Here is a 14,362-nt window from a genome sequence, read left to right as displayed (position 1 = left end):
GCAGCACAGAGCCTGATGGGGAACTCAAACTCACGAACTGTGAGATCATGACCTGAGTTGAAGTCAGATGCTTAGCCGACTGAGCCACCCAGGCGCCCCGAGACCCTCCAGCCTTACCGTGACGCTGAGGGGGGTATGGAGAGATGGGCAGAGGCTGGACGGCAACGCCAGCCTACGGAAAAGACTCTTGTTCTCAAAACCCGAGTAAGGTCCTTCCACCACTGCGGCCTTGGAAGACCAGCAGCCACAGCCCCGCACTACCCCATGGCCTTGGGTCTTAACAAGGGCCACAGGGTGACCAAGAACTTGAACGAGCAACACACGGCTGCCCGCAGCACCTCACCAAGCACACCAAGCTCACGCAAGATGTGATTCAAGGGGTGTGCAGCTTTTGCCCTGTATGAGCAGCGCCTCAAGGTCCGCAAGGACACGTGGGCCTCCCAGCTCCTCAAAGAAAGGGGGAGACTCACCTCCACACCAGGAAGAAGTGAGAGAAGCTGACCAGTGTCCCAGCCACCGGATGGGAAGGCTTCCTAGGCCTCCAAGAAGCACTGAGCCCCTCCTCCAGCTCTGCGCACGGAAAAGCCTTTACAGAAGAAGAAGGGGGAAGATACTTCCCACTGCCTATTCTGGCATTCAATATTCTTTATTCTTTGAATATTCAATATTGAATTCTCTGTTCAATATTCTTCGAACTCCTAGCCCAGAGGGCATTTCTCATCGTGTACTATTTTGGTTGTTGGCTGTAGCTGTATATAAAGCACTTCAGTAAGTTTGTGTAAATGGCACACGACAGCCGTTTTGTGATTCTGCAGATCAGAAGTCTGGACGGACATGGGAGGGTGGCCTGTCTTAGTTCTGTGATGTGTGGGGCCTCTGCTGGAGATGGGATCCCCTGGAGTTTCCTTCCCTCGTGTCCAGCTGGGGTGACTCGAAACCTGAGGTCGGGGGACCATTGCTGGAGTGACTGCATGTGGCCTTTCTGTGTGGCTCTGGCTCCATCAGTGTGGCCGCAGGTTCTGAAGAGACTAGGCTTTCTAACAGGACAGAGAGGAAGCTGCAGGGCCCTTTAAGGAGTCACGGTGTCACCTCCACTGCACACCCAGATGCAAGGGGAGGGACCATAGATCCGACCACTCGATGGAAGGAATGACAGAGAATTGGTGGCCATTAAAATAACCAAAACCTCACATGTACGCGTAGTGCTGGCTTGTAGCACAGTTAGTTTTGTGCGTTTCTGTCCAGGCCACTAAACGCCTGCAGCCCCGGGAGCACAAACGGGGTTCTACTCACTCTTGGCCGGAGCCCCTATTGGGCAAAGCAGAGGGCTTGGTCCATGGTAGAGAGGTTCAGCCTGCGTCCAATGAACCGAATTCTGCTGTCTCTTTCACAGGTAACCTGGCCCCTGGCGGTCCTGTGAGAATTAGGGCTCTGACACAGACTGGGAGTGCACTGTGCGAACCAGCCAGCACCCACAGCACATGGCGGGTGAGATGACGGGCCCTGTCCTTAAAGCCCAGGCTGCCTTCCTCCTTTGTTATCTTTAGTGACATCTTTTGACTGAGATTTCTCGGCAAGAGGTGAGATCCGTCCAATTGACTTCAGCTTCGCTTTAATTTTTACCAAGCAATGGGATCTTCCCCCAGCACGCCCGGGCTCCTGTGGCACACCCTGTCCTCTCCCGTGCCCTCAGAAACCGTGACGTGTCCCGAGAAGTGCCGGGGGGGATCCCCAAGGTTTCGGGGCTTCTCTCTCTCGGGGTGGTGAGCCGACTTCTCAGCTTAAACTCAGACCGGGCTTTTTTTCTTTCTTTTCACTTACTCCGTGTGTATTTGTCCTTAGTCCAAACCCCACGCGCCTGCCTCTCAGGGAGCAGAGATGTGTGAACGGACAACGCGGCGTCACGCTGGAAAGACGGGGCCCAGACAAGATCAGAAGTGCTGGGATGCACGGACCTGCCCGTGGACTTGGTGTGGAGTCGGGGTCGCTCAGGGCTAGCTCCCCGGCGCTGAGCCAGATGGGGGGTCAGAGGAGGAGAGGAGGCAGACGGGCACTGCAGGGAGGGACGTGGGGCCTGCAGAGGTCCAGGGTCTGGAGGGAGCGCGGAGAATTCCAGAAGCTGATGCCGTGCAGCTCAGTCTGACCGGAGCTTGGAAGTGAAGAGAGACGCAGGGCTTGGAGCTCTCTGCACCTGGATGATGGCTGTGTCCTCACATCTGTTACCCGCTGAAGTTTCTAGGTTCCTGTCTTAAACTCTGACGGCATTTTAGCAAGAGTCATAAAACAACAATGGCAATAATAACAAACACTCATACTTGTAAGTTTTGTGTTGCGTACAGTGTCTCACTGCATCTTTATTAGAACCTTTTGGGGGTTCCTGGGGGGTGCATTCAGTTAAGCTTCTGACTTCAGCTCAGGTCGGGATCTCACGGTTTGTGAGTCTGAGCCCCGAGACGGGCTCTGTGCTGACAGCTCAGAGTCTGGAACCTGCTTCAGATTCGGTCTCCCTCTCTCTCTGCCCCTCCCCTGCTTGTGCTCTGTCTCTCTAAAAAATAAATAAACATTAAAAAAGAAGGGGGGTGCCTGGGTGGCTCAGTCAGTTAAGCTTCTGACTTCGCCTCAGGTCATGATCTCATGGTTCGTCCGTTCAAGCACCGTATCGGGCTCTGTGCTGACAGCTCAGAGCCTGGAGCCTGTTTCAGATTCTGTGTCTCCTTCTCTCTCTGCCCCTCCCCCGCTTGCACTGTCTTTCTCTGTCTCTCTCTCTCTCAAAAATAAATAAAAACAGGGGCGCCTGGGTGGCTTAGTCGGTTAAGCGTCCGACTTTCGCTTAGGTCATGATCTCGCGGTTCGTGGGTTCGAGCCCCGCGTCGGGCTCTGTGCTGACTGCCAGCTCAGAGCCTGGAGCCTGTTTCAGAGTCTGTGTCTCCCTCTCTCTCTGACCCTCCCCTGCTCACGTTGTCTCTCTCTCTCTCTCCTAGAAATAAATAAAACATTAAAAGTTTTTTAAAAATAAATAAATAAAAACATTAAGAATTTTTTTTAAAAAAAGAACCTTTTGAAGAAACAAGTCAAGGGATATGCAGCCCAATTTGTAGTTTAGGAAAATCGAGAAGTAAGAGGCATTGTGATTTACCCAACTTGCAGGGACGGAAACTAAAACTCAAGTCTCCCGCCTGCAAATCCCTCACTCTTTCCCCGTAGACAGGTTGCCTTGGTTGATTCGGCTGCAAGGAGACAGTTCTGTATTCCCTTGGAGAAAACTCAGAACACTATTTCAGCCGTGCTGCTCGGCTCCCATCAGGCTAGGTGTGAGCCGTGGCCCCAGGTTTTGGGGATTTGCCCCCTGGTCGTGCACATGCACGGGGAGAGCAGCGGGGCCTGTACCTGCAAGAGCCCCGTGGCCACAAGTCAGGAAGCGAGGTATCCTCCACCCCGGGCCTCCCTCCCCAACAGCCCACTGTTGCAGAGCCCGGCCTTCATTCGTTCATGATCTATCTCTCATAAATAAATAAATGTTTTAAAAAATTTTTAATATATATGTATATATTTTAACTATATATATTTATATGTTTACATAAAAATCCGTATGTGTAGAGAGAGAAAATAATGGTAGGACTCTAAGGAGAAAGGAAGAATCCTTTATCACAGAGCTCTGAAAAGCTGATGGGATAATAAAAAGGAGATAAATCATTCGGCGACATTTTTGCACTTGGTGATCCAGAGTAAACTGACAGAGAAAGTGGGGACTGTCCTGGATGGCTTCGTGAGGCATGGGGCTCAGGGGGCTTCAAGGTCAGGAGGTCTCAGAGGAGCCCGAGCCATGTTACCCTGGGTGGCTCCAATCCTTAGGGGACCAATGAGACAGAAGGAAACCGCCTTCTGCTGTCTGAATCCCGGGGGGCTTAGGGACAAGTGCCTTGATGTGTGGCAAGGCTGGAGTAACTGCTCTGAGCCCTCCCCGAGGCTGTGAGCACAGGCCAGCCCTTGTGTGGACTGGGGGTCTAAAGAAGCTCACATCACTGAGGCAGCCCAAGAAACATTAGGCTGTGAGCTAACGTATTGTACGAACCCGATAATGCCCCTTTGTGTCTGACAGAAGCAAACTCAAAATCATCTTTGGAATAAGGACAGCCTCATCCCACATCTTGGGAAATCCCCCCAAATATTTTTCAAGGTCAATGAGAAGTCACAGTCAAGTACGACCAGATATGTGCACGGAAACAAAGCTGAATATACTAGAACCAGCAGAAACAGACCCAGACGGGCTTCAAGTACTGAAAGTGTGAGACATATTTTAGAATAAATACAATATTTAAAAACCAATAAAAGACCTTGAAAATATCTGCAGTGGATAGGAAACTATGAGGACACGTCACAGATTTAGAGAAGAACTAAATAGAACTTTGGGAACTACAAACTAAAATACTCAAATTTTAATCTGTATCACGAAGGCAGAGAACTTTGAGTCCCAAGAAGGGAAACAGAGACTCGAAGTCACAGCCAGTCAGCCCAGAGCTCGGGCCCAGTCTCCCCTGCCCCCCTTACCTCTCCCTTCCCAAGTTACCCCAGCGGGCCAAGCAAGGCCTCCCCCTTGCAGCGCTCCTCTCTCTCCAGGTTACCCCAACTAGTATTTTACCTTGGGTTTGTTCATCCATTAAAAGAAAGGAAAGTTGGGCTTTTTGCAGGAATTTTTGTTACAAAATTCGTACCGTGTCAGCAGCCCATGAGCTCCCCTGTTGGGAGATCTACATACAGTACAGGAGCTATTTCCTTCCTCAACTCTTGAAACTTACGAAACCTGTTTTGATTGCTGCGAGCGTGGAAAATGGCGGAGGAGAATTGCCCTTTCCAACTCCCACTTGATAAAGAACGACATTGTCCCTGAAATTCCCTGCATCTTCACACTAAATGTGCCAAGAGTCCCTCCCAGTTTCTTTGGGACAAAGGCCAGGCTCGAAAAAGAGCCTGTTGTTCTTCACGCTAACTCTGGACACTAAGGCAGTTCTCTCACCCAAAGGTTGTTGAGACGATGGGCAACTTCCTGTTTTGATGACACTTGTTCTTAATCCCTTCCGTGTGTTCTCCCATAGGTGGTGATCATGGAGCGTCTGGGGTGCCACCCTGTGCACAGGAAGCAGTAGTTCATGATGATCACAGTCATCAACAGAGATGAGACACTTCCCACTTTTAATTAGGCAAAGGACCCATAAATAAATATCCAGGGCACCGTGACAGAAATGCAGACTTGCGGATCAGGACCCACGTCCGCACACCATTCTGTGAGCCTTGGGGGCAGAAGAGGAAATGCGTGGGATGACAAGTAAGCTCCCACAAGCTCTCCAAGAGCTGAGTTCTCCTGAAGTTTATTAGAGCAGGGGCTGTTACTGCTCTCTCCAGTGACATCCCCTCTACGGCACGGAGCCCATCGCCTTGTGCGTATTTGTTTACCGTGGACTCAGAGAGCTTGCATGACAAGTTCCATGTGATTTTCATTCTTGGATCCTTAGTCCTCGGCACAGCTAGCCGCTCGAAGGTTCTCAGTCAATGCCTCCTGGGTGAAAGAGTTCTTCTGTGACTGTGTCAACAGACTGAGAGGGTGTCCACGTGTCTCTCGCATTCCTTCCGGCATGTCTAGCAGAGATGTGAGGGGCAGATGTCCTCTTTAAGGATCTAGATAAGATCTGTCTTCAAAACCTTCCCAAGTTTCTGTGAACCCCTGGAGGGCTTACTTTCTCATCATTTCCTCTGGCTACACAGTCTGCCTCCACTTCCACTGAATTAGTTCAGTTCATGAGCGATCATCCCACACACTCTTTTGCAGTACCTTGACTCAAATGTGGAGCTGAGTCCCTTGAGTTTCACAAGAACCTCACCCCCACCAGGCCTTTTTATCTTTAGAACTCTACAGAGGCTTTGAAGAGATTGGGGGCAAGGGGCGGTCTATATTTCAACAGCACAAGCTCAGGAGTTTTGAATATTACATATTCCAGTTTGTTTAAAAAGATTGTAAGCCACCTCTACCCCCAACGTGGGGCAGGAACTCACAACCCTGAGATCAAGGGCCGCATGCTCTTCCGACTGAGCCCGCAGGAGTCCCTAGATGTTCCTGTTTTCACAAGACATTCTACCACCATCCATGTTGCTTGCCCATCCTTCTATCTTTACTTCCCTCCTCTTCTTTGGCTCCTCGCACATCAGAAGTTCTAATAATTTTTAACATGTCCCGTCTGTATTGCTGAAATGACACATCGTCACCTTTGCCCTCCACGTCCAGCTTCTTTGGAAGGGGCCCTAGAGGCAAGCGGCTTGGCTGGGCTGAGAGAGAGTAGGAGAGGAGTCAGAAGGAAAGCAGAAGGGGCAGCTGGTAGTGAGCGTCCCCGCGTCCCCGAGAGGAGTCCTCGCCCAGCCACCTCCCGTGACCAAGCCCTTGGGCTTAGGCGGCCTGATAGAATCCCCACCAAGGTTCTGATACCTGAGCAAACGGGGATTTGTGAGCCGTCGTTCTCAAGATCAAGCGTGGGGAGGAAGCGGGATCCCTGAGATCCCCCTCACAGGGCTAGTGTGGAGACAGCACGGCAAATGGGTGTCTACACGTGGACCAACACGGCCTTCGAGGGTTCCCATGAGCCACACACGGAGTGGAGGGCAGGAGGAAGGTCTCCCGAGCTGGCTAGAGGTAGTGGAGGCTCCAGACAGCCTCCTGAGGCCTCCTGAGGCCACCGAGCAAAACAGGGGAAAATGGAGCGTGTCCTGTGTCACAGGAGGAGCGACAGAGGATCCGATAAGTAGCCTGTGGACGTCCTGGAAGCGAGGGCCGGTCACCTCAGCAGGGCACCTCATGGATTGCTCTTTGAAGTCCAGACAGGAGGAGGTGCAACTCAGCAGGTAGTGACTTCAACACATGGCAAAGACCAGAGTCTCTTTCCCAGAATGGTAACATCACATGGTAGTGAGGAAAGGGGGAACGGGCGAGGCACTGAATTCACTGAGATTGTGTCTTTAACTCTGGGAAAGGACTGGGATCTCAAGGTAGAAATTAAGTTCAGTTCTAGAAGGAAGTTTACTTTTGACACCTGCGTGTATATCTTTTAACACCTCTGGTACGATCAGCCCATCCTGGTGTCAGTAAGTGTCATAGCATCTTTTGTTATTTTACTGGGCTTTATGACTTCCTCGAAATAGAGCGGCATACTTATTTAAAAGTATTTTCTGGGGCGCCTGGGTGGCTTAGTCGGTTTAGCGTCCAACTTTCGCTTAGGTCATGATCTCACGGTTCGTGGGTTCGAGCCCCGCATTGGCCTCTGTGCTGACTGCCAGCTCAGAGCCTGGAGCCTGTTTCAGTCTGTGACTCCCTCTCTCTCTGACCCTTCCCTGCTCACGCTGTCTCTCTCTCTCTCTCCTAGAAATAAATAAAACATTAAAAAAATAAATAAAAGCAAACAACTTTAAAAAAAAAAGTATTTTCTGCCCTATTCTATTACACTGAGTTCATCTCAAGTGAGCTCCTGTTTTGATTATTGATCTTTGTCACTATTTTAGAATTACAGTTTTTTTCCTTGGACTATGGGGTTTTGGTTTGCAGCTCATTTTCACTAGGCGGTTTTCTGTTAGTTTGCTTATAAAGATTTGTTTCTGTCTGTCTGTGCTCCTCATCCCCGTATAGGAATCTTGAGGTTGCTTATGCACAGGATGTTGTGGGTGCCCTACCCAGAAGCCTTTGCCTGCTGGTGAGCCCCTCCTCTATCTGCTGTGAGCATTGGCTGTTCCCTTCCCCAGAGAACTACTCTTGGCTCAACAAAGGGGATGCCTCCCTGACACCGAGACACAAGGGACCAGACCCTTTGCCTCAAAGTGGGATTAATTTTGTGGTATAATTCACATCTGAGGGGCCCTCTGGGATCAGGCCTGTGCAGGGAACTTGTGACGGTTAGTTTTATGAGTCAACTTGACTAGGCCATGGAGTGTCCAGACATTTGGTCAAACATTATTCTGGGTGAAGGGTTCTGGTTAAGATTAACACTTGAGTCTCTAGTTTGAGAAAAGCGGATTGTCCTCCGTGGTGCGGGTGAGCCTCACCCAATCAGTTGGAGACCTGACTGGAACAAAGAGGCTGACCCTCCCATGAGTAAAAGAGGCAACTTCCTTCTGCCTGAGTGCTTTCAAGGTAGGACATTGGTTTTGTTCCTCCCTTCGGACTCAAGCTGAAACATTGGCTCTCCCCGGGTTTCAAGCTCTAGGACTGGAACTATATCATTAGCTCTTCCGCATCTCCAGTTTGCAGACTCACCTGGCAGATCTTGGGACTGGTCAGCCTCCATAACCATATGAGCCAATTCTTTAGAAAAGGCTCTAGATAGATGACATGTGGGTGGGTGGATAGACAGACAGACGGACAGATGGACAGACAGGTAGGTAGGTAGGTAGATAGATAGATAGATAGATAGATAGATAGATAGATAGATAGATAGATAGATAGATAGATGATAGATAGATAGATAACCTCTCATTGGTTCTGTTTCTCTGGAGAACCCTAATACGGAACACACCCTTGCTTACCTTCTTCCCCTTCCCTCTCCTGCATCCTTTCTTCCCTTCTCCACAGAGCAGCCGCTAGTAAACCACTTGCACTGGACTCTGTCTCAGACTCTGCTTCTAGGGACTTCGCCTTAACACCCCTTCCGGTCAGTAGGTTAGAGTTTGTGCTTACCCCCCGGCTTACAAGGTCTACAGCTGCCAACCAGCCATTCTTCCATCTTCTTTCAGGGCTGAGGCAGCCCTGTCCTGATGTAGCCTCTGACTTCAAGCCCCTCATGTCAAAAGGAGCAGAGCTGCTACATAGGACCGGAACTCCTGGGAGCCCCTGCCAGCTTCAGGTTCCAGGATCCAACAGACTTGAGGTCTCCACCTTCGCTCACCACTTTGCTCTCATTTCCCACTGCTGATCCCCCAAGCTGCTTCAGCCTATCATTTTTCTGCAATATATATTTTTAAGATTTTGTTATTCTTTTAAGTAATCGCCACACCCAACATGGGACTCGAATTCATAATCCTGAGATCTAGGGATGCGCGCTCCACTGACGGAGCCAGCCGGGCATGCCTGCAATGTTTTTTTATTGATGTATAATTTGCACGCCATAAACCGTGTATATTTTTAAGTGTATAGTACAATAAGTGTTGATGAATGTATCCACTGAGGGCACCCACACCCAGTAAGATCTAAGCTTCATCATGCCGACATGTAGAATCCTATAATATGTGCCATTTGTGTCTGGCTTCTTTTGCTCAACACAATGTTTCCGAGGCCTAACAATGTTGTTGTGTACATGAAGTGTCCTTCACTTATTTACTGGGTAGTATCCTATTGCATCAATATACCCAACTTGTTTATCTCTTGCTAATGGACAATGGGATTATTTTCAGTGTTCGGCTATTATGAAATTTTTTTCTACTGTTTGTTTATTTTTGAGAGAGAGAGAGAGAGAGAGAGAGTGCAAGTTGGGGAGGGGCAGAGAGAGAAGGAGACACAGAATCTGAAGTAAGGTCCAGGCTCTCAGCTGTCAGCACAGAGCCCGATGCAGGGCTCGAACTCACAAACCGTGAGATCATGACCTGAGCTGAAGTCAGATGCTTAAGCTACTGAGCCCCTTGGCTGTTATGAATAAAGCTATTATAAACATTCTTTTATTAAATATTTTTATTGAGATATAATTCACATAATGTAAATTTACTCATTGAAAATGCACACTTTAAGGTGCCTGGGGGGCTCAGTTGGTTGAGCATCTGGCTCTTGATTTCAGCTCAGGTCATGTTCCCAGGGTCATGGGATTTAGCCTCGTATCAGGCTCTGCACTGAGCATGGAGCCTACCTGAGATTCTCTCTCCACCACCCCGCATGCCCTGCTCATGTGCACTCTCTCTCTCTCTCTCTCTCTCTCAAAAAAATAAATAAATAAATAAACAACAACGACAAAACAGAAAGAAAATGCACAATTCAGCAATGTTTGGCATATTCACAGAGTCATGCAACCATCACTACAATCTACAATTCGAAGCTTTTTATCCCCTCAAAAAGAAACCCATGTCCGTTACTGGTCACTCTCCATCTCCCTCTTCTAGCCCTAAGCAACCATTCATCAAGTTTTTGTCTCTACAAATTTGCCTAACTGAAGGTCATAAAGTAAGTTTTCTCCTAAAAACTTTATGGTTTTAGCTCTTACATTTAGATCTCGGATCTGTTTTCATTGTGTGTGTGTGTGTGTGTGTGTGTGTGTGTGGAGTGGGGTAGTGGTCCAGCTTCGTTCTTTTGCATGTGAATATCCAGTTGTTCCCAAGACTGGTTTTTGAAAGAAACCATTCTTTCCCCACCATTGACTTCTCTTCACACCCAAGTCAAACAATCCGTGAACTGTATTTTCTGGACCATTTATTTCTGGTCTCTCAAGTCTAATCCTTTGATCTTTAGGTCTATCCTTATGCTGTACCCCATTGTCTTAATCACAGTAGTTTTGTAGTAAGTTTTGAAATTGGGATGTGAGGGTGCTCCAACTTTATTTTCATTCAAAGTTGTTTTAGGCCTTCGGATCCCATTCATTGCTGTATAGAATCAGCTTGTCAGTTTCCACACACACACACACAAATATTTTAAGCCAACTGGGACTGTGATAGGGATTTTAGTGAAACTAGAAATCAATTTAGAAAGTACTAACATTTTGGGGCCCCTGTGTGGCTCAGTCGGTTGAGTGTCTGGTCCGATTCTGGCTCAGGTCATGATTTCACAGTTTGTGGGATTGAGCCCCATGTTTAGGCTCTGTGCTGACAGTGGGGAGCCTGCTTGGGATTCTCTCTCTCCCTCTTTCTCTATCTCCTCCCCCGCTTTCTCTCTCTCTCTCTCCAAAAATAAATAAATAAACTTTAAAAAAAGAAAGTATTGACATTTAAAAAATATACTTAAGCTACTAAATCTTCCAATTGATGAACACAGGATGTCCTTTCATCGATTTAGCGCACCTCTTATTTACTTCCACGATGTTTTCTAGCTTTCAGTGCACACGTCTTGCACTTTTTTGTTAAATTTATCTATGTTCTTGTTCATGTGCTTGTTTTCTCATTTCTTTTTTAGATTACTCATTGCCAGTATATAGAAATGTGATCGATTTTTGTATATTGACACTGTATCCTATAATCTGCTGAATGTATTTGTTTGTTCTAATGCTTTCTTATGGATTCCTCAGATTATGTCATTTTACAGACATAGTTTTACTTCTTCCTTTGCAATCTGGAAGCATTTTATGTCTNCCCCCCCCCCTCCAGGAACCTCAGATACAACATGAATGGAAGTGGCAAGAACAGACATACTTGCTTCTTCCTGATCTTCTGAAGGGGAAGGCATTCAGTCTTTTACCATGAAGTATGATGTTATGAACATTCTAGAAGAAATCTTTTTATAGACTGAGATCTTCATTTCACTTGAGGAAATACCTAGGTGTAGAATTCCTGGATTGCATGGTAGGTATATGTTCAACTTTACAAATAACCATCGATCTGTTTTCCAACGTGGCCCTTGTACGGAACCGTCTTTTAAGTCTCCCTTGTTTCAGGTTATCTGCCATCTCGGTAAGTTTTAGAAAACAAGACGACCCTCAAACTGTGATTTTTTTTGTTGCACCCTAACTAGAAGTCTTCCTAGTGAGCGACGCGTGAATTCTATGACCTCAAGAAGTTTTCAAGGCACAGTTCAAACCTGTTTCATCCTAAGTCACTTCTTATCCACTGCATGAGCCCTAACTCCCCCTCAGTTATCCCCCAAGAGGCGCCCAGCCAGACCACAAAACGCATCACTTCTTTTGCATGTGATGTTTTCATGGTGACGTCATCAAAATAAGGAGGAATCCCTCCCTCCAGCCAAGGCAGCCCTGGAGAGGAGGCTGCACAGCGCACATTGGATGGAGATCTTTCTCCTGCCTCGCTGGGCTCCAGTTAGAGTCTCCTTTATCTTCCGTGTGATCAAAGGAATGCAAATGTTCTGCAGGCTCCTAATGCTATCTTGTACTCGCCCCAAACGTGAACCCTGCGACCCACTTCCCGCACTGACGTAAGCATCTTCTTCAAAGCACCGAGACCTTCGTGACAGGTGTCGTGTCAGGATGTGCGTCCCCTGCTCACCTCGCCTGTGAGCCCTCTTTTTCAGAATCTCTCTCTGTGGTTCCTTAGTCAGCCTTCCATAATCACCAAAGTCTCCTTTTATTTTCTAAACTGGAAATATTTCTATTGTGCTGACAGGCTATGAAAGTAATGCATGTTGGTTGAAAGAAATAAAGAAGCCTAGAGAATATAAAGCATAATTCTTCCCTCTATGAAATGGCCAGCATCAATAATAGCTCGATAGATCTGGGGAAAAAAATTTTTTAATGGCTAACAGTTTGGGGGTTAAGTTCGGGGTTTATCCTTCCAGTTTTTAAAATGCTGTTAATAGTTCACGTAGAGAGTCTGGTGCTGCCATTGCCTGGGCCCACAGCCCTCCCGGAAGCCAAGGGGTTCTTGGCGGCCACTTCCTACACTGAAGATGATTCCTACTGCATGGCCAGGAGGTCCACAAAACATCCGTGAGGACCCGACCTGTCAGCAAGTTTTCTGTACAAAATACTTCCTGACTACGATGAGAGAAAGCAGAATATATGGCCCCCCTCTGTCGTGGAAGTGTGACTGGGAGAGACAGAGAGAGAGCTTGTCCTGAACGGGCCATAGGCCTTGAAATTCTCATGAGGAGGTTTTCCGGTAGCTGCAGATACTGTGCAAACCAGATTAAATTCTATCGCATGAGACATCATGACAAATCTTGTAAGAAGTACCAAGATGAATATGGTGTTTCCTCTATCATTCCAAACTTTCCGGTCTCTCAGACTCAGCAGAGAGCAGTAATAGGAGTGAAACATCGACATCTGGTAACAGAAAAACTTATCAAGAAAATGTAAGTTCTTCTGGGCTTCCCACCTTTCCGTGTCCCTTGTGTCAAGAATCGAATTTTACCAGACAGCGTTCACTGGATCATTGTACCAGTAATCCGCTATTTCAGATAGTTCCCGTGATGTGTCTATTTGTGTGTCTCTTCCTTGGGGAGATCCTAGCCAGATGACTAGAAATTTCGTTAATCATCTAAATTGAAGACATGTTTGATTACGGAGAATTTGTGAATCTTCAGCTAGATGAGGAAACCCAATATCAAACTGCTGTTGAAGAATCTCTTCAGGGCGCCTGGGTGGCTCAGTCAGTTGAACATCTGACTCTTGATCTCGGCTCAGATCATTATCCCAGGGTCATGGGATCAAGCCCCGCGTTGGGCTCCAAGCTGAGCGTGGAGCATGGTTGGGATTCTCTCTTCCTCTGCCTCTCTCCCCCATTCTCCCTCTCGATCTCTCTGGGAAATAAAAAAAAAAAGAATCTTTTCAAGTAAACATCTGAAGGCTCTAGACATCTCTGCATCTTTGTACCTGTGGGCACCATCTTTCAGGGAAAAACTACATCTACATGGAGTCCTCATGTCAATAGCTTGATGTATATATTAATAACAGTAATTCGGTCTAAAAATAAACAAGTAAAATAAAAAGCTATTAACATATCATGGACATTTCTGCATGATAGTCGATATGTAGCTGAAAAGCATTCTTTTTAATAGCATCACATTGCATAGTATGGATATCCATTGATTAATTTTTTTATTATTAAAGATTTCCACCATATGGAGAATAATGGCCTAAACATCCATGTGCCACTTGAATTATTAGAGAACAAGTTCAACTGCATATAAACATTTTCACCAGTTGGTTGTCTGTCTTCTGATTTTTCTTTTGCTGATGTCTGTGTCATGTATATTTTTATATTCACAGAGCTGAATTTATTAATCTTCTGTTTAAGTCTTTGGAATTTTCAGAAATTATGAAGAAATTCTCCTGTTTCCTATCTGAACTTCTTCGTTCCAATTTTTACATTTAAATACTTTATCTTTTTTCAACTTATGCCCATTTCTTAAAAATGTTAATTTATTTTTGAGAGACAGAGAGAGAGAGCAAGAGAGAGACAGAGAGAAGCCCACACAGGCTTTGCACTCTCAGCATAGAACCTGATGTGGGCCTTGATACCACAAACCAGAAGATCATGACCTGAGCTGAAATCAACCTCAACCAACTGAGCCACCCAAGCACCCCTAAATACTTTATCTTTTGGAGTTTAACCATGTATGATGTGATATAAGAATCAAAGCTTAATTTTTTCCTCCAGAAAGCCGTCCATTTGGTTCACTCCTTAAATAAGAAATTTAATGTAACCCTCATTTGATTTTCAATGCCATTTTTAATATAGGCAA

General features: G+C 46.8%; 1 pseudogene; it reads left to right on the top strand.

The window, feature by feature from the left end:
• Positions 1–6,582: 6,582 nt before the first annotated feature.
• The window catches only part of LOC144223661 (E3 ubiquitin-protein ligase RNF138 pseudogene), a 14,837-nt pseudogene continuing 7,057 nt past the window's right edge, over positions 6,583–14,362 (top strand).

This window comes from Crocuta crocuta, unplaced genomic scaffold (genome assembly GCF_008692635.1).
Source record: "Crocuta crocuta isolate KB4526 unplaced genomic scaffold, BGI_CrCroc_1.0 scaffold70, whole genome shotgun sequence".
Taxonomy (NCBI): domain Eukaryota; kingdom Metazoa; phylum Chordata; class Mammalia; order Carnivora; family Hyaenidae; genus Crocuta; species Crocuta crocuta.
Note: the sequence above shows the minus strand (reverse complement) of the source record. Positions and strands in the feature narration are given on the sequence as shown.